At 35.0% G+C, this 21,582-nt stretch overlaps 1 long non-coding RNA gene across 11 annotated transcripts in view; it reads right to left on the reverse strand.

The window, feature by feature from the left end:
• Nucleotides 1-21,582, reverse strand: part of LOC115494983 (uncharacterized) — a 127,239-nt gene that overhangs the window by 41,753 nt on the left and 63,904 nt on the right. For 10 of the 11 annotated variants that reach the window (XR_012055636.1, XR_012055634.1, XR_012055630.1 and 7 more), the window contains one exon: nt 6,282-20,973. This is a non-coding gene — a long non-coding RNA (uncharacterized lncRNA). The remainder of the gene's footprint in view (nt 1-6,281; nt 20,974-21,582) is intronic. The other variant, XR_012055629.1, reaches the window with a different exon arrangement.

Here is a 21,582-nt window from a genome sequence, read left to right on the forward strand (position 1 = left end):
AGAAAAATATAATATATTTACAGTACATTGTTTGGATCTAGAAAATTTAGACTTTTCTCCGAGAACCTTTAGGAGCTCCATAAGAAACAGAAATTTGTTAGTATTTATAAATTATATATGATATAAAATCATATATATTCTTTTATACACATCAATTAAATTAATATATTACTATTTTACTGTAGTGGTGGTTTGTTTTTCAAATGGAAGATATTTTAAACACTCACTTCTTTTGATTCTTAGGTTCTTACATATATAAAAAGAAATTATCAGCTTTTAAGTAATACTTATCTCTCTTATAAAGGTGAGAAGAGAAACATGAGGAGCAAAAATGGGCTTTTAAAAATATCTTTACATTTTCTGCTTTTCATAAGCCAACAAATTAAGTGAGTAGAAAACTAAATTTGTGGGAGGATAGTAAAGCCCTCACAATATAAGTATGTACATTTTAATTTATTTCTTAGGAGAAGCTTTTTGGGTTTTTTGAGATAGAAATCAAACTATTTGTTTTTCAAAATTGTCTCTTGCATATACTGTCCTATGAAACTGTGAAATATATTCCAGAAAATGTTTTAAATTATTCTAATTTTGGAGACGTAGATTATGAAAATATCTTGCATATTAAAAAATACTGTTTTTCATAATAAAAGGATATTACTATAGTGACAGTTCAAGTTGTTATGGTAACAAGGTCTGTGAAAAGGGTAAATGAGCTTACAAAATGTTTAGGTATTTTTCTTTGCAGAATTTTTTATATTCAGTTTTCCCATTAAAATTCTTTTGAACTGATTCTGAGGATAAAGTGTGGAACAAAAAGAACTATACAGAGATAGAGTGATCATTAATGTTCTGAAATATAAACACCAATTTTGTTTACACTCTTTATATGTTAACACATGTAATATTTGTATACTCTGAAAGAAAAGGGAGAACAAGCTCAATGAGATATCCTATCAGCCAGAAGTCCATTTCATTCTAATTTTAAAATTTGCCTAAAAAAAGAAAAAAGTCACAGTCAGGCAGTTGAAATAGTGCTTTGAGTAACAGCAGTTTTCAGGGCTTATCAGAATTAGCAACTCGGTTGAACCATAGTGTTCTGCAAGCTGAATGTGGTGTTGTGTACACACAGGAGACAATGCCTGGGACAAACGGAGCTCCCATCTGCCCAGTGCAGACATTCTTTCCCAGACTGGCTGCCTGTGTTTGCCCGCAGCAAGCCTGGGTGGAAGCACACCTGTAGGGGCTGCCAGGATGGTGTGGAAGCAGCACTGGAAGGAAGAGAGAGGGAAGTTGTGGACTTCTGGACCACACAGGTGTGAAGTTCAGAGCAACATGAGTGCTGCCTTTTGTCACTACTTCAACAAAGAGAGAGCAGCTGCAAGACAAGACATGGACGCTTTTGATTCACTGACTCCTTTGCAGTCTTAACCTGATCTTTTGTGTTGCTGACCAATTTGAAACAGGCCTTATTATTGTTGAATATATAGTGCTCTGTCAAAAAGAGCAACTCTATTCCCTACTTTGTTGGTTCTCAGCAATGGTTCAGTTGGCTTTTTGAGCTTCCCCAGAAATAATTTCCATGCTGAGAGTCAATCTGCCAGATATCGAGTGGAAATAAATCATACTTGTGATACTGAAGAAAAAAAACTTCCTGTGACTCTCCAAAAATGCATGAGAAAAGAGAAATGATAGAAATATTCTGGTTTACACACTGCAGATTTTCAATAGATGGTCACATATTTTGACCTAAGGTCATAACTTACTCTGGCTAATATTATGATGTAACCTATCTGGGGCACTTTCAGAGTAGGGAATTTGATCAAAAAATGGGAAATCAAAATGTTATTTTGCTGAAGATGTGTATTATATTTTTTCTTGTACTATTTTATTATTATATATATTTTTAAAACATCATTTTCTAATTTCGTTTCTAATTTAAATGTTCTGGAGAAACAGGGAATCACTTCTAATTATTGGGCTACAGGTGAGATCTAGGATATTTTTATATAATTAATTTATATTGGAAAAAACAGTCACTTCAGAAATGAGAGCTTTTGATCAAGAGTCCAAAAACTGGGCCTGAGATGTATTTGCAAATCTGGAGAAAGCTATAAATATATATTCTGCCACCTCAAAGTTAAAGAAATTACAGATTAAATGCACTTCTTATGAAAACACATAACCTTAGCTCCATGAAGTAACTTCATTTGGGACTAAAGAATACCGTGAGATGAGAGAGCTTATTAAATACTTCTCTGTAATTAGTGCAGTGTTTGAACTATCACCTAGTAAAGTTTCAAACTACAGCAGACACCTCCACTGGCAGGTCATTAGTAAGCTGGAAAACCTACCTTAATTTGGGGTCTGTTCCAGAATAACAGATACCAAACATAATTTTTGGATGCACAAAGTGGGAATTTGGTAGACTCATGCACCCAGTGTTGATGCACCTACAGTGGGTGTTGCCAGTAGAAAATAATCTGAATTCCATCATTTGAAATACTAGTAATTTGAAACAAACAAACAAACAAACCTAAAACTTATTTTTTAATAAAGGATAGTAAATTTGTATGAACAAGAGATAAAAAAAAATCTAACACATTATGTCTTTCCCATTTCTATTATTCACGATTCTGTCCAGCTTCTATGTGATGTGTTTAAACAGTAAACTCTATTTAAACGTACAAAGTAAAATATTTATTCTGAGTGTAAAACTCCTTTCATAGAACAGCAGAAAGTTTCCCTGTATAATCTCAGCTATTGTATGCTTCACTGTGTGTAGCAAGAAATGCTGCTATTTATAAAACTTGTAAAAATAATTCATAACTAATACTACAAATAATTAATTTTACTTTTCTGCTTGTAAAGTGTGTGCAGTTAGGGGTGTATGCAGAGACAGAGGCTTTAAAGACCATTTATAGCTTTCTGTAAACAGAACAGTCTCAGAAAATAAGTGCCTGTTAAAGCTGAATTAATTTTTGAAAAGTTGAATATTTGGAGAGCAGTAGGTACATCCTTTATGCATGGAAAAATAAGTACATTCAATTATAGATCAAGCAGCAGTTAGAGATCTAACTTTTCTATGGTTCAATACCAGAATATTCCTGAAGATTAACTTGCTGTACAGACAGAATTTAACAAAAAAATTTCAGATATTAAATACTTTACAACTGGCCCAGAAGTGCATGGCTAAAGCCCTTACCTAATTCTCTTCTTCAAGATGGCTGTATTGATTATTTATTCACTGGGGGGAAGCTGCTCCAGTGCAGTGCTTTAAGACCATTTGTTATAAACAAGACTCGTTCACCCCTGAGGAAAATATTTCAGTATCTTTCGGAGAGGCTTCAAATCAGAAAGGTAAGCTTTGGGACTATGATGCTGTGGAACAGCATAAATTCTCCTGCACGATGGAAAAACACCAAGTATTTTGTCTAGGAAGAATTGTGGCAATATTTATTGAAGTACCGCTTTCTACATAAGCAGAAACATGCTTAAATGCCACGGCTTTTTTTTCTTTTTTTTTTTTTTTTCTTGTTTTTGTTATTCATTTATCAATTTAAATAAAAATGTTACCAAAAAAATGTCATATGGAACCAGGTCATAAAATAGCAAATCATGTAGTAATTTTATTTTTCTATTAACAAAAATGGTAAACTATACTTCCTTTTTTATTTTGTTATTCATTACTTTCTGAAAATGTTCATATTGTATATTTTATTCTCCCATATGATAGGCCATTGTAATCTGTTCTGCAAATTGCATACTCCACTGATTAATGTTAAGTATATTTGAACCTAATCACAGTTATGATATAGCTCTCCTGATAAAATTATATATATGTGTAAATAAGGCAAAGACCCCCATCTACATGAGACTCAAAGGCTTTCTATGTAAAGAAGTTAGATATAAGTAAGATTATATTTAATTTTCTTCAGCTTCTGAAATATTCTATGAACTGGTCTGGTATGTGCTGTGCAACTAAATATTCAGATTATTTAGGATCTCTATTATGCCTTTCCTGTTTTTTTTTTATGTATACACAGAGTACTTTGTCTCAAAAGTGCAAATATATGCAGTGTTATTTTACTGTTCCGAAACCTCTGTTTATATATTCAAAGCTAGCTAGAACTTTTTCAAGGACCTTCATTATCTCAGACATTTTGAGAATATTTTGAAAGCTTGAATAAATTGCCTAACCACCAAATGCCTAGGGCAGCTAGGCAGTGTCTGAAGACTTAGTGAATTGAGTGACTCTTAAATTAGACATTTGCATGGTTATTTTTAATTAATCACCATATAAAATGTAATTAGCATGCACCACTTATCATTTGAATAGCAGTTGGCAATTTTTTATTTTGTAAATTCTTCATAGAGCACAGAGTTCAGGAGAAAAGAGGGAATCCCAGAGGCTGATGTCAGGAATAATCGGGGTGATTTAATTGGCTGTTGTCCAGGATATAACATGCAGTTTATTTCACTCTTTATTGGTCAGGGCTTTTTAACTTGGACACACAGAACTATCTATGCTTGTCATATCTTTCTTTTGTTTTGGAACAGTAATGTTCTTGCTAAAAAAAATAACTGTGAGACTTGCAGAGAATCTCATTCTTGGGTGCTGTGGGATTGGATGCTGACTGCAAAGGCATCAGGTAGTACAGGTGAAAGGCCCCTGCTGTCTTCAATGAACATTTGTTTGTGCCAGTATGAATGAAAATTCCTGATGCTGCTTTAAAGTGGATTGAAGAACACACAAGAAGAGCTGTAAGGCAGGGAGCATCCCTAGATGAACACTGGGAAACCAATTTCTTCCTGTCTAGAGGCAGCCAGCCCTCAGCTAGGATTCAGAAGTACAGATCCTTCCTAACAAAGAACGGAGTTGAAATCAAAAGATGGTGCACACTCCCAGCATCTCTTAAGACAACAGCTCTCACTGCCATGTTGCCTGGAGATGGGAAGCACTTTCAGAATCTCACAGATGCACTTTCAAAGGCCACACAGAGAACATGATCTGTGCATGCTTGAACAAGCCCATTGCCTACAGTTACAAGCGATTGGTTGTCTGGTCCTGCAGCACACTGATTGTCTGGGCTCATTAACATCTGTTCTGGATGATATGTCTCAAAAAGGCACTTTGTATTTGTTCTGGAACTGGTAAAGTTTGGAATAATGCAAATTGATTTCTGAGAGACTATGTTTTAATTCTATCTACCTCATAAGACCTCACCTAACATCTGCAACTCAGTCTTGTACTCTAGCCAAGACAGATTACTGCTACTGAATAAAGTTAAAAATGTCTTGGGGTTTTGCTTTCTTTCAGCTAAGTACACAAATCTGTTAAAGGTGATTTGGGCACTAATTTGAAGTTGATCATGTTTACAGGAGAGCAGTTAAACTCAAACTAAAAAAGCAGAATAAGCTGACAGCATTCCCTTGCACTGAGGACCTTTATCCCAGTGAGTCCCACGGCAGCATATGAACTGCATCCTTCGTGCCGTGCACCACCAGTGTGCCCTGCATGCAAGAGGGTGCTCCTGAAATTTCATTTCCAAAAGAGAGAATTGTATCTTTAGAAAACATTTTAAGAAACACCTAATTTGAGGATGAGTTAATTATTACATTGCATTTGAACACCAGCCAAATTCTAGAAATAAGCTGAAAAAGCTTTCTGAAAGCCTTTTTAAACACAACTCTCAGTCTATTCTTCATTGTACCCAAGCAATACAGAATTATTGGTATTTTGGATTTATACCTCTCCTACCTAAGCTTTAGTAGGCTGATTTAAAATAAGACTTCAGGATCTGATGTGCAACTTAGACAGAAGATGGAGACTTAAGTCAAAATGTGTAGTTCTAGAAGTCCCTGTTTATCTACCTCAGCACACTTAGAACACTTCAAACCATCATTGCTGCCTCCACTTCTTTATCCCAAACAGTTCTCAGGAGCTGAAAGTTTTTCTTCAGTTTATTTCCACAAAAACCTCAGTCCTGACACTGTTGAGCAGACAGACCATACAACCTCCCTCCTAAACCTAATACCATATTAAAAATAGTTTATTTTTTTCCCCTGTCTCTGTGATTCTTACCACTTGAAAATTTTCATAGAATGCCTTCAGAATAAAGCTACCCATAAAGACATACTAGAGGCCTTTAATTCTTCTAAATATTGCATGGAAAAATATTATCAAGAACCTTCATGTAGCAACTCAATTGTTAGAGCATCTAAAAAAAGAACAAAAAAAGAATATGTACAACTGTGGTAGAAAAAGATAAAAAAAAACTTACCTGTGAAGGGAAACTCTGGGTGCCAAGATTATTTATATATTTTCATGAAACATTAACTGGGTAGGAGATGTAAAATACAACACACTAGACTTCTCACAGTAATCAGATACAATTGATATCACAGAATTGCAATTACTGGGTTGTTTGGTTCATCCCTCCCCCTTTCCCTGTCTTTAATGTTTCTTTTTAAAGGAGAACTGTCAACAAAATTTTCCACATCAGAGTTCCAAAGTAGAGAAAATTAAAACTTTGAGCCTACTCTGGTAGGTAGGTCTGACAGATATGCTCTAGAGACAGAATGAATATAATATATATCTCTATACTGAAAAGTTCCTCACGGGTTTTTGTTTCCGCTTAGGAGATCAATGACTTAAAAGCAAGGCACTAGCATTACTTTCTAACAATACATAACTCTCTTTTTTGATTTAGCCCTAGTTTTTTTAAAGTTTGTTGTATTCGCAACCATACAAATTAAAAAATAAAATCCCTTCATGATAATATCTATCTAACTTGAGTAGAATAAACCAAATAGTCAAATCTTGAAACCTGCTTGCTCCTAATCACCTTTACCCCCAGGAGACTCACCTACACATAGCAACATGTTCCAAGCAGGAGAGAATTACTAATGCCTCACCAGATCTTGCTGTCAGTAAATGTCTTCCCCAAACCTGTGCCCTTACAGCAGACAAGTGCTTCAGACTAATCTTTTCATTTTCTCTACTAGTGGGAATGCTTCCCAATTTTATTTTTTTCAGCAAATGCTCCTTAGCGTTTCTTGTACACTTGAGAGTACAATCTAGATGTTATCCTAATGAAAATGCAATTTTTCTACTTCAGTAGGTGCTAATAAAATGTCTTTTTCCCTATTGACACCCTTTAACATACCATTTGTTTCAAGCTACCTAGATACTTGTAAACAGCTAAGATTGCTGTAAATTGATCCACCTGACATCATTTTTTATGGTGTGGATAGTCAGGATAAAGAGAAAGCCAGGTTAATTACAAAGATGTGTTAATTACGTAATTAACACATCACACTCCTCCATATCAGGTAAAAAGGAGGAGAAAGATGATGGGGGAATTGAGTGAAGTTATAGCAGATTGGTTTATGCAGCACGGAGAGCAGGGGCTGGCTTTGATGAGACACCACAGCTGTGTGTAAATGCACTCTGTCAAAACCTAAATCTCTTAGCAGACTGCATGAATTAACTCATTCACCTGTCTTCTTGAGAATTCAAGGAGTAGAAGTCATACTAACTTAGGAGTTTGCCTGAGTTTCTACAAGCCTGGATGAGTCTGGCTCTTTGCTGAACTGCAGAGCAGAAAAGCTCACTGGGATCTGCATAGAAGAAAGTTCTACTTTAAATTCTCAGTACCTACATCTTACAGGGGGCAGGAATGTAGGAAGGAATACCCTTAAAGAAATTTGATTACTTACCGCCAGAGAGATGAATGCTTTACTGCTATTGAAGACCTCTATCTTATGTTTTTTTTTTTTTTTCTTTTATTATGGTTTAGTAAGGTCTTGTATCTCATATATTATGGTATTTGTCTCTGAGTAGAATATCAGTTTGGATCCAACACACTTGTAAGAAATGTACCTGTTAACTGATGATCGGTTTGACCCATACCCTCCAAACTATCCATGAGTTTCTCTGGCTTCAAGGTCACTTTCCCTATACAAACCAAGGTACTAGGAAAAAATCTAACCAGCATAAAATATGAGGTTTAAATGGAATTAAGGCATTTAGGGCATTTGTTGAGCATGTGAGTTTTAATTTCATGTCACTCTTTTTGGGCAAAGAAAAAAAAAATTACAGAACTCTGTTGTGCAATTCAAAATATTTGTAATCTACCCACTGAATGAATTTATTAATGCCATTTAACCTCTGAAATTCATGGTGCTGTCTGTCACTCATACGTACTACTGTCAAGAGATGCAAAATCACTTTCAGGGAGTGAGGGTGAGGGGCTTAGCTGTCTTAAAAGGCATGTTCAGAAACTTTGACCTTTTCTGAAATAGGGAGGAGAAATAAAAACTGCGTATTAAAATCCCCCACTATAAAACAATAGTTTACTTTTTTGGTAATTTATCCACTCTCTTCTTCCCAGTCTTCTAACTCAGTGACTTGCAATTCAACATGTTGGTTTCTTCCCTGTTCTTCTAACACCAGCATCTACTACAGGCATTGAAATTCCCAGTTTGCCATAAAAATTTTTGTGAGCATTTAATCACATGTTTAGTTGCTCTTGCCCTGTAAATTATCAATGTCAAATTCAACTCACTCAGATGATACAACTTTGTCCAATCATTCTTTTACTACTTTGAGTATTTTTTCACTGTTAGGTTGTGACTGTAGAACAACCATGCTTGTCTACAAATCACTTAATCAATGTTCTAGATTCTGAGTTTTACTTATGCAGCCAGAACTAGGAAAGAAATTTCAAGGTCTCAACACATTATTAATATGATTAAAATTTTTGATATAAAAAAAATTGCACTTATATGTGCAGTGCAGTACTTCTTTTGCAGTGTATGTTTATACTTGGTCTCTTTTATGAGACTTAAAAATATTAAGTACATAGAGTGCATCAAAACCCACTTGGTTTCTTTTAAGTAGAATACTCTTGACCTGTGCATACGGAAGATATGCTGTAGTATGGGGCTCTTTCTTCCCTATTTCTTTAATTTTATCCCTAATGAGTTCTTTTCCCTATTATCTTCTTTCACTCAAGTTACTTTCTTAGTATTTTAATACTGCTGTCTCCATGTCATGCTAAGGACTCATGATTTACCTTCTTCATTTCAGTAAAGTAGTTCCAGTGCCTCTGTAAAACAGCATGGATTTCTACAGAGCTCTTTTTCATATTTTAAATCTTTGACGCTAAGGCTATAAGATTCTCAGTTTTGTATTCAACAAGTCTAAGCAAGGTCATAGATATAGACCTGTATAAAACAAAAATAACATTGTTTCAGCTACTGGATAGATAAGGTGTAAATCTGCGGTCATTATTTAAAAGATGCAAATCTATTTGCACTCTAACTTCCCCACACAAACATATTAAATGATGAACTGAGCAACATGAATAATTATCCTTCCATGTTAGCCTTTAAGAGTATTACTTTCACTTAGCTGTTTAAAATTTATGTCAACTTTTCTAGGTTTATGTCTAGTTTATTTCTCGTTTTCATGATCATACCTTTTCCAGGACAAAATCTATGGCTCATCTTTAAGACTGTTTAGCAGTTCCAGGAATAATTAAATCCATGGATTTTCACACTTCTATTACTCTCTGGATTCCTACTTAGTTAAAGAAAGAGCAAGGTATTACCTGCTGTTTTACTTTACAGTTTTTATCTATCTAACTTCATGACCTTGTTTGTCAGTTTGTATTCCTCATTGAAGATATGGATAACATACAGATTTGGAAGTAAAGTGTCTGAGACCTATCAATTAAATAACAGTTTGTTAAGTACATTAGAAAAATAATTATCTTACATAAATTATGCCAAAAAGTCCCAGCATTGTAATTGCATCATTGTCTATTAATATTGCAAATATGCACTAATCTGTCTCCATGGTAAGTATTCATACAGCAAGATGTAGGGCAGCAGTTGTTAATCCAAAAGATTTCGAACACCAAATATTTCAGCAAAAAAGAAAGACTAAGACGGACAGAAAAGGAGTCACATGAGAGCAGAAATAAGTGGAAGCAATCAAGGGATAGCATTTTATAAAAGATTTTATAAAAGGTGAAATTAAATTGGGCCAAGTTGTCATATCTGACATTCTTTTCTCTGTGTAAAGGTAATGTACCAAATATTTTTGCTACATTTACTGATTAGTAGAGGTTCAAAATTCTTTCAAAGGATTAATGCATTATAAAGTGAGATATAGCCTTAATCATAGGCTTTATGAAGTAGATGGGAATAGTCGAATACATATCCAACCTCAGAAGACACATTAACTGCAGCAAATATGGGAAATGTTATCTGAAATGGAGAAGTTTGCAAGAAGAGAAAGCAGGTGAATGAAACTACAAAAGCTGGTCTGTGTTGGTCACTACTTTAAGAACTGACTTTCACAATCAGAGTTTCAATTTCTTATAGAGACTACATAAATAGTATTGAACCATTTACTTACTTTTCACTAAAGCAGCATTGTCATCATCAATCATAGAATCACAGACTATGCTGAGTTGGAAGGGATTCTCAAGGATCATTGAGTCCAACTCCTGGTCCTGCACAGGGTAACCTCAAGAATTACACTATGTTCCTGAGAGCATTTTCCAAGCACTTGAACTCTGTCAGGCTTTATCTGACACCACTTCCCTGGGGGTTCCAGTGCCCAAACACCCTCTGGGTGAAAAACTTTTTCTTGGTATCCAAACTGAACCTCCCCTGATTCAGCATGAGACCATTTCCTTGGGTCTTGTCACTGGTCACCACAGAAAAAAGCTCAGTGCCTGCCCATCCTCTTCCCCTCACAAGAAGTTGCAGACTGCAGTGAGGTCTCCCGTCAATCTCTTCTGCTAGCTGAACAGACCAAGTGACCTCAGCTTCTCCTTATACAACTTCACCTTTCACCATCCTTACTGTCCCCTCTGAACTCCCGTTAACAGCTTTATGTCTTTCTTATATTGTGGCGCACAGGACTCAAGGTGAGGATGCTCAAGCACAGAGCTCAGCAAGACAATCACCTTCCTCGACCAGCTGGTAATGCTGTGCCTGATACATTCTAAATTTCACAATGGTTTGCTAACATTATCATTATTTACACAGAAACTCAGATTATTTTGGAAAATTCTTTTCCAACACTTTTTGCAGATATTGACTTTGCTTTGCAAGAAAAGTATTTCACATTTCTTGAAGTAAGGTCATTTGTGTGACAAGTGTTTAGTCAGAAAAGATAGAACCATATAATTTCACTGTATATATGTTTTACTTGTATTTTACATGAGGTAAACAAAGAAAGCAAAAAAATAACATTCTCATTTCACAGGGAAAACATCTGAAGAACAACCTAGGTTCAAGCTCTCTAAATAATTACTCTTTATTAGCTGAAGGTTCTTCCAATAAATGAATACCAAGGTATGTTCATGGTAATGGAGAGAGTTATGGCACCTTGCTGTGGGAACTGTTCCAATGCATTAATTAAGAAGAACTTTGCTTTTACGAACAATCCTGTGTTTTGATTTGTTTTATTAAATACATTTTAATTATAAACTATTAGTTTCACTGACAACAGTCAGAAGCCCAATAGAAAGATCTTGAAGTGCAGGTACACAGTGACATTTTGTTACTGACACTTTGATAGTGCTGTATGTTAATTGCCACAGGATGCTTTAAAACAGAGAATTATAAACTCTAGTATCACTTAACTGATACTGTCTGTATTAAAAAAAAAAAAAAATTACTTTTGAGGTGAAGTGGTGGGCACAATCCTGATTTCACTTGATTCAGAGGTGGTTCCTCAGCTGTACAATCTCTCCACCATTACTGCTCTAAAACATTATAAAAACCTTGGAAATGCTGAGCCTTGAACATGCTGCAGAAGATGTCCTTTAAGATGTGGTGCCAGAAATAGTTTTGGCCCACATCTCAAGTGTGTCTCTACTTGGCAAAACTAGCCATCCTGTGCAAAATTTTCCTTCTGTCCTTCAACACTCACAAGGTCTGCTTTTTGACAGTTCAGTGATGCTAATGCTTCTGCTTTCTCTAGTCTCATTGAACAGTAATGACATAATGGATTTCATTTGGGCTTACATGAAGCACAGTGCACACATGGAAAGTGAGTGCCATGTCCTAGATTTTGAGAAGTTCGCTTAGCTTGTCTCATCTTGTTTGTGCACATTTTCTGCAGTAGAAGGGCATTGGTTAGATACCGTAAAATAGTGAAAATTAAGCTCTTGTTGAATCTCCTGTGGAAAGGCATATAATTGGATAGGCATTTGGATTTTGGATTAATAATTGTCTTTAAGTTAACTGCTGGTGTAATCTCTATTGAATTCCTTATAGGTAGATTTATAGACACATTCAATTTCCATCCGGTCAAAAGCTGCAATATGCGCCAATCATCAACTGGCATTTCAGTCCTGCCTGAAGGCAGGGGATTTACAGAAATGGGCATCAGTGTCTAATATCTTGTATATTATGCAAGTGGCAGATGAACTCAGATTAAACAACAGATTTTAACATACAAGCACTTTTCACTTAAATATGCATGCTCTTCTGTGGTAATTTCTATAGTTTTTCTCATCATATTACTTATTAGTTCTAAAAAACCCCAAACAAACAAAAGAAAATGAAAATTCATTAAGTATACTTTGAAGGTGATACAGACATCGCAAATAAAACTTTGAAAGCCTTCAGGGAGATGCTCGCTCAAAACAATCATTCACAGCAAAATCATTACCGTATATAAGTCACATAAAATGACTGGGGGAAACAAGTATATAAATGATAATTATTCTATTGATTAATTACTGTTTCATATACAATATCACACTAGTATTTTCTTGTCAAATGGGAAATATTTGTGATGACTTATAGGTTTTTTAAAATTATAATAAGTGTCTGCTTTTGATTGAATGCTTAAAGTCTTTCAGGACCTTTGACAGATATGCCCCTGGCTGTTGCACAGGCACCTGTTTTTGTATGGAATGCTAGAAATTTAGGAACTCTGATTTCTGAGTTTTAGAATTTTCATTTTTGTTTTGACAGCTCAAAGGACTCTAAGTCTGAGATTTTAAAAAAACAAATATAGTTAAGTCAAGTAATTTCTCCTTCCCTTTAGAGGGTATAAACATATTTATCCCTTGAGAAGAGTATAAAAGCATGTGTGAAGCTAGAGAAAATTGGTGATTAGTTATTTTCTAGAAGGTTCCAACAGTATTTTGCAAACCTGTGGAGAATCATTCCTTCAGGACTTTTTGCTATCCTAGTCAGCTAGGTTTATTTCTCCAAAGGTGTGCTAATTTTAATTCCTTCAACAGATACTGAAATGTATGTTTCCAGAGAATGTGAAAAGCTATTTGGAAGTATTAATGACTAGGCAGTAAGTTATTCAGCTCTTTCAGTATTAACAGATTGTGCAGATTAAAAATCATGCAGAATAGTTGTGATAATGTAAATATATTTGTATTTGGTATTATAATGCTAATATATAAGAAGCAATTTTCATTCTATTAACAGAAGTCATAATAAGAGTAGGGTCTTTCAGTTTTGCCTCTCTTCTGGAATTACCTGTTATGTAAAAATAAACTAAATATCTGTATTAGAGAACTAGCTGAATGAACACAGCTGAATTTAGAGTTCTAAACAGATTTTAGTTCTTCACAATTGTAATTTTCTCCCCAAGGTTGGCATGTCATCTGTGTGCTATGGAACACAACACTGATTGACACATGAGATTTTTCAAAGCTGTCTCCCAACTTTGCCTTTCAAAAGGAAGTTTCCCTAACTGGATTTCTGATCTAAGTGACCAGCCTTTACAAGAAGAAACGTGAAGAATTTGACCTTAGTGATACAACCCCTGAACTACATGGAAGTGAAATGTCAAACTTGGACACCATCAAAACCATTCGCACCAGATAGGTGGGATGTGTAGTGGTTTATTTCAACCTCCTGGTCCCTTGGATGCTCCCACTGCCAATGGAGTCATACTTTGGGATTCCTTTCTCCCAACAATATCATAAGGCAGGAGTGGAGTCACTCATGTGCCACCACCCAGAGGACTGGAATACAGCTGAGAGGTCCCTTGCACCAGAGAACTTGTAGATTTGGAATGGTTTTCCTGTGGCTCACAAATGTTAACCTGGATGAGAGAGGTTCTTCCTCTGCTCAAACCCCTCAAATACAATGCTTAAATCAGGTTTCACAGTAGAGACAAGGAATTTAGAAAAATCACCGGTTGTCCATGTATATACATGTGGATTTTCTGGTAGATTATCGTGCAATTATGGAGTTGGTGTTTGAGTTCAGGCCCCAACTTGGTATTAGCTATTCATTAACATAACATGGACCTGGATTTATATAAAGAAGAGCTGCTTTTAGTTGACATATTAAGTGCTTACATGCATAAAAGAAATACAGCCACAATCCTGTGCAAGATACACCTGATTAACCATTTTGCAGAAGATGATGACAGGACTTGGTTCAGTAGTGATACTAAAAAAGAGTAAAAGAGAAATTTGAGAGATGAGGGTGACCATATAAATTACAATTTTTGGAAGATTCTTTGCCTTAATGTAATAATTTCCAACCAACAAAAAACATGAGGCAATAAAAGGGAATACTCAGAACAAAATTTATCCAAAACCTCCAAGCAAGCTACACCACATCGTGTTACATTAAATTTGCCTGTATTTTTTAATGGCTTATATAATGTTAATAAAAATAATGTCTTTATTTTAATGTTGCACTGAAAAATGGAGTTTGAAATTATGTAAGTAGGTATATATTATTAGGGGAAGTTCTAAATAATTTAAGGATTGTGCTGTGATCTGTAAAGAGTTATAGACTAAAATTTTATTCCATAATTCCTTCTCCATCTTAAAATGATCACAAATGGCTGGGAAGGATCTGATGATAAAACATATTTGTGCTAACACTGCTTTCACATGATGTTTTACTGAGGCTTAGAAATCAACAGAGATTCATGAATTTGTGGTGTGAAAAGGAACAGCCACATTTTTTTACTCAATGGTGTTCAAGTTTTAAACCCAAGCTACAAGAAGCACTTAATTAAGATATTGGTCTACATTCCATTAATCCTCCATGAGAAAATAAGAGCAACTACCACCTCTTCTGAAAGACCTCAGCTAAGAAAGCCACATGAAGCATTTTCTTGGGGACAAAATATTTGGGCAAGAGATTCCATTGCCTTTCTAAGATTTGCAAAAAATTTTACAGTGATTGGGTTTAAACCCCCAAATATTTGCCTGCATGTACCAAATCTTTGACATAGCAGTATAAAAAACCCTCAAAACTTATTTCATATTTTTTATTATAGCAAATGACCCCATGCCAGGTCAGTGCAAATAAGAAAAAACTTGGCTGGTCTTGGCCTAGGAAAATATAAAGTATGTCAAACGGATGTCTCTCAAGTGTGTGATAAAAATACATCTTTGCTCCCTGCAGCAGTATGGTATCTGACCTAAGAGCATTAGAGAAGAGAGACCATATTGAATGCTTTCATTTCCCCATAAAATGCTGATCATGATAGTTCAGACATGCCAGATGGAAGTACTGGTGATAAATGGTGTTGATGCCTCAGGAGAAATGAGCTAGTAAAGTTATATTATGTTCAGTTGGGATTTTAAACATGCAATATATTTAAAACTGTTATTCTCCTGCAAAATCATACTCCTAATATCTCAGTGCCATATCACATATGGGAGAAAAAATTCCTGCCACCATTTACTACGATGAAAAGCAGATTTTCCACATCACAACAAAACCTTTCTACACATAGCACACATAATACTTTTTAATACCTATAAATGCAGGTATGAAATTATGAACAACAAGTATAGGAAAAATGAAAAATTTTATTCCTCCTTTATTTCTTATGTATAGCAACATATATCTGAGAACAGTGAGATAACACAATTCTAAATGAGATAAGATAACATCACATTTCTAAGAGGCCCTTTGTTCCTTCCTAAAATTAATTAGGAATTCTGTACTAAACTCTGTCATTTGCAATAGGGAGTACAAGGCTGTTTTTAATTCCGGGTTTGACCTGGATAGCAGCTTGACTGCAAGATGTTTTAAGAAATTTTACTTATCTAGACAAAATTTATGTCTTCTCCAGAGGCAATTTTATGGAATTTTCTTTTTGAATGTCAGAGAATTTTAGAGGGAGAAGTTAGATATTCTGTACTCTATAAGTCAGTCTGTTTCAACAAAACCTAAGGACTCAGAAGGCTGCAGGTAATTTGCTAGAACATCCTGTCCTCTAGCTGTATTCCAAGAACTGTCTATCACTTATCACTTTACTAGTGATAGTCATTCTGTATTCATTCCTTTTTACTAAATTGCCTTCCACAGGCAGCATTCCATCACAGAGTTGACACACCAGAGAAAGAAAGGAAGTTAAAACTAGCAGAATTGTTAACAGAAGTATTGCTCAGTTGCTCATTTTATACTTATAGTCAGAAACACCTTTTCCTAAACATCACCTTTTCCTTTTTTCTCATGGGTAGCTGCCATTTTTTTTTATGTGTCTGGGTAAAGAACATGCTGCAAAAGCACACGACTCACTTGTTTTTGGAGAGGAGGCAGAGTGCTTATGGGGAGACTGTTATACCCAAGTCAGTGAGGACCAACTGCACCTTTCTAGAAATCAGAGTGTTGTTGATGGAAATGAGAAAACATACCTAGACAGTACATACTTGAAAATACTGTGCATACTCACTATTCATTCTAAACCAGAAAGAAATTAGCATATTTCATAACTTATATTATCCTTGAAGAACAGAGGTGCAATAAGAAGTGTAAATCCTTGAAAAACAGAGGTGCAAGAACTCTGATTTGCCATGCTTTTTATGTGTATTGCTCAAACTTTTTGTCCTTTGACAACTTGAAATTTAATTTCCTTTGTCTAACTCTGCTTATTTAATTTTATTAATTAAAAGGTAGTCAAATTTAGAAGAAGAAATATTACAGAGGTGTGTAAGAAAATAAGACAGTGAAAAAGTCTATCACGTAAAGATTAATTTGTCCAATTTCAAAATGTATATTGCAATATTTTATAACTGACAGGTGATCATGGGCAGATAGTCCTTACAATTTATCACAGCAGGAAGTTGTTAAAACGACAATATAGGCAGTATAAAATTATATGAAGGAGAAGTTATAGAAGATAATTTTGAAACTCTAGTGAACTTGTCCTTTTAAAGTTTCAATCACCAAAAGAGCATGATCCAAAATCTAATTATAATTTTAAAATACAGAGTTGGAATCAGAATTTCCTGTTGTGGGAGGGGGGAGGAATTATGGTGGAAAATTTCCATTGTTGCTTCCTCCTCTTAATCAAAATGTGTGTTTTTTAACACAGGAATTATGTAAAAGTTTTTTGGTTCTCTTTGTTTTGAATTTATTGGCTGCTATTCCAAGAAAGAGAGAATGGGTGTCCAACCCCAATTTATGCCTTTGCAAATTTCTCTCTGTCTCCACTTTTGCAACCCTATCATTTATCAACAGTAGCCACATGTTATTTTTGAGTGGAAAAGGAATGTTCTTTGGCACTGATCAGCCTTGAGTGAAGTTTTATCACAGACTTATAAATTTCCCAATAGCAGGGCTTATAATGAAATTGCATAAAGTGCTCTGACCCAGTCTGCTATTTGGCACACTAGGCACTGCTGAGTGGGGTCCTTGTTAGGAACTAACAAAAGGAGCTTGAAATATTTCTTCTCTATTGCTGCTTATTGCTTCTACAATTCTGGAATCAAAGGTCCATGAGTTTGGATATTATGGGCTTTTCTTTGGGCTTTTCTGTGCTCCATTTGGTTACTGGGATCCTTTGCAAGAGTGGGCCCTTAGATCATGAGATTATAAGCTGTTGGAGGAAGGGTTGTATTGTACTATGGGATACAGTGTCTAGCCCAGAGAAATCACTGATCAGACACTCTAGAGGTGCTGTTGCGATAGAAACACTAACAGATAGTTAAAGTGAAGTATCAGTTTTATGCTTTATAGTATGCAGAATTAGCAGGGGTATTAAGCTCTTTCTGAGATCGTGTAATTATTTTAAATTTTTTTCTCTGACTTTCAGGACTGAAAATGTCTGTCCTAAAGGAGGCATATTCACAGAAACCTAATGAAAAAGCTGCTTCTGTCAGGAGCAATTTAATAATGAAATACTGAAAGGAAGGAGAAAGCACAACAAATATTCTAACATTTCCTTTATTTTATTGCCAGAATTTTAAAATCACCTCCATGATCTGCAACTTTGAAACTAAACCAACCATTCAGGCAGGTGATGCTGGGTTTCAGACCATTACTACTTAATTAGCAAATGCTCCTTTTAATAATTTGTTTATATTTTAGCTTTCTGTACAATCAATACAGAAGCCCTTCCAACCCTCACTCAAATTAAAGTGAGATAAAGTGAACCATGACTACTGACCACACTATAAAGCATTTCCTTATGTTCAAGCATGCATTATTATCTATCTAGGATAAGGAAAGGACTTGTCCCACAGCAAAGCACAGTTCATTATCAAGAAAGCGACAATATAATTGTATTTAGCTAAGCTTTCAAATTAGCTTGTTAGAGGAGACTGTTGAGTGCTATGTATGCAGAAACACAAAATATAACCTTTTCAATTGTAAAACAATATGCCTCAAGATGACACAGTCATCAGTTAAAAAGTATTACTAATTTACATGCATCTTAAAATAAAACCTGTTTTGACATGTATGTTAGTGTTTCTTAACATTTCTACTCATGTGTCAGCTGGTTGGTAATGAGATTCACACTAAGTAGCACCACTCATATAAAAACCATATGACAGACAAGACAGGGATTCATGTGAATCCCTATGGAAATTTCCTGATAGGCGGGACCACTCAGCCAGATAAGGGGAGTTGGGCTGAATCTGAAAAGAGAAGTGAGTCCATCTGTGTTTGAAATGGATTCCAAAACACATTAACAGCATTTTAAAATTCCTGTTACTTGAGTATATTCACTCAATCCTTCTTAAAGCAGAATTTGGTTGCTGGAACCCAGAATATCATTATGATGTTCATTACTGATGGGCTTAAATTTATTTGTGTACAGATCTGGAGAAAATTCTCTAATACCTTTATAATAAGAACCCTATTGAGAAAATAAATGAAATATCTACAATACTGTGCACTTCATGGGGGAAAATTCCAGCTTCTGCTGAAGCCAATGGCAAAACTTTCTTCTTTAAGTGAAGGAATACCTCACCAGTGAGATAAAATACATAGCAAATTTGCAAACCCTTAAGCAAGGATTAAGTAAATGTAGAGTCCCTTATAATTTTTGTACAATGCGTGGATGTTGTATTTTTCCTCCATTTCCTGAAACCCCCACATTTCACTCACTGATAATGATATAGTAGGAGTATAGATTTTTTTTAAGTTTTTAAACATTACTATAATAATGTGTTTTTAAAAATTTAACATTTTGTCACTCGTACCATTCGCATGCTCACAAAGTCTAATTAAAAATGTGCAATGGAACATAAAATGCCATGTGAAATAAGCAAGAGAAATTGATTTCATGTATTTTCAGCATATCTCGCTCACCACTGTTCTACAGAATATAAATGGAAAAGCATTTTCAACCTTATTTGTCCAATTATAAAACATTCCAAAAGCATAATTACGGTTCAGAAACTTCCAATTTTGTCTACATGAAATTGAATGTCTCTTAGAGCAATATAGACTTGTATCCATGTAGGAGGTCTTGGTTTATTCATCTATTGTTATGAATAATAAGGTTTTAATTGACTACTCAGGACTACAGTCATGCTATGCTGGCATTGAAAATCATGGATGTCTAGTCCAGAGGAAGAAGTTACCTAGATGAATATTCATGAACTTAACTAAAATTTCCATTAAAATTACATTCCATTGCTTTATTAATACTATCTGCTTATATTTAAAGTACTTCTAAGAAAAACATCAAACATTATTATCTGAGAAAGATGATTAAGTAGCTTTTTATGTCCAAAATGTTCATGCATGACTGTAACATCCATATGTATAAGTTTAATACATTTCCTTCTGTCACTTTCATACATTATTTAACTAAACAAAATTCAATAAAACACAGACTCAATAGTTCACTTGTCAACATCAACTACAGTTTGCACAGGCTTTTCCAGCTAATCCATCTGAATGTAGTCTTCTTTGCATTTCTTGAGTCAACTTATTGCATCTCAGTTTACCCGAATAGGCCAAGGAGTTTAAACATGAAAAACAGGAATTTCACATATGCTTGCAGATTTTGGGTCTACTGCTCACAAGACCTAATAGCCTGAGTGAATTCTATACAATCTCATCCAGTCAGTGTAGTGCTGTCTTTCCTTTTGATCTCTCCAAGCCCCAAGAGAAAACATTTTCTATTCTTATTGCCTTAAATAAGCAAGGAAAACAAGGGACTGGGGAGTACAAGACTCAGTTACTGAGTAAACTGAAAGCAAAGAATTCTCCCAAAAATATTTTGTCTGTTGTTTTAGAAGGGACACGGTGGCCTCAAGATGCATCGTCTTTTTAGTGCAGTACTACTATCAGAAAACCTGAACAAATCTCAAAACTCATAGTCAGGCTACCATGGCTGACACGTGCAAAACATATCAAGGACTGCAGATGCTTAAGGACTGCACCTTTATTTCCAAAAATCATTTTTGTGAAACTGAATAATTTAGATGTTTGATTAAAGATGATATCAAGGAAAAGTATCGAGAAGCAAATTCTGACTACCAAAAGGATTTTTTCCATGTGATCAAATTAGAAGATGAGAGTACTTACATAATATCATTTTTGGAGTTCAGAGAAGATAAAGACAATCTAGCTGTGCTGTCCCACAGAGTACTTTGCAATGATCAGTCTCTCCTTTGGAGATACAGTATCTCTTGCAAAATTAAATGGAGATGTGCACAAATGAGAAGGGAAAATGCCTACTTACCCTTATTTCCTAGGATTTTATACCTTTTGGAAAAAAAAAAGAAACACAGACTGTAATGGCAAGGTATAAAAATAGAAATCAACATATGTTTTAAATTAAATGCTAAAACCCACAACATGTAGGCCTTGGGTTTTTTTTTCCCCCTTTTTTCCCCCTCCCTTTGTAGATTTACTTGTTAGCCAGTTTTCTCTATGTCCTTTTGTGCAGAACAGATGTGCCTGCTCTGACTGCTTGGGGGTTTAATGTTTACAGCTTAGCAAGGAGAAATAGGATTGTGAGTCCTGAAGCAGATATTTAAATGCCTGATCAAAACATTCAACAATAGATGTAATTAAATGGGCTCTAATTCTACTTACGTGTTTCAACATAAAGCAAGGAGCTCTATTACTTAGTGTTTTTGTCATTGCTTGGAGAAATGACCTTAATTTATTGTAATTTCCAGCTGGAAGATTGCCAAATTGATTTTGAACTTAAGTAGCCCTGTGGGTGTGGAGGCATTTACTGCCAGATTACATGAAGCCCACAGATCACCTCCAATTATAAAAAACTTATTTTTATTAATAAATAAGTTTACAGTTTTTAATAAATAATTCCTACAGTTTAACTTTTCTGTTAGAATTATCTTGTTTTTT

The sequence above is a fragment of the Taeniopygia guttata genome, chromosome 4, assembly GCF_048771995.1.
Source record: "Taeniopygia guttata chromosome 4, bTaeGut7.mat, whole genome shotgun sequence".
Classification (NCBI taxonomy): Eukaryota; Metazoa; Chordata; class Aves; order Passeriformes; family Estrildidae; genus Taeniopygia; species Taeniopygia guttata.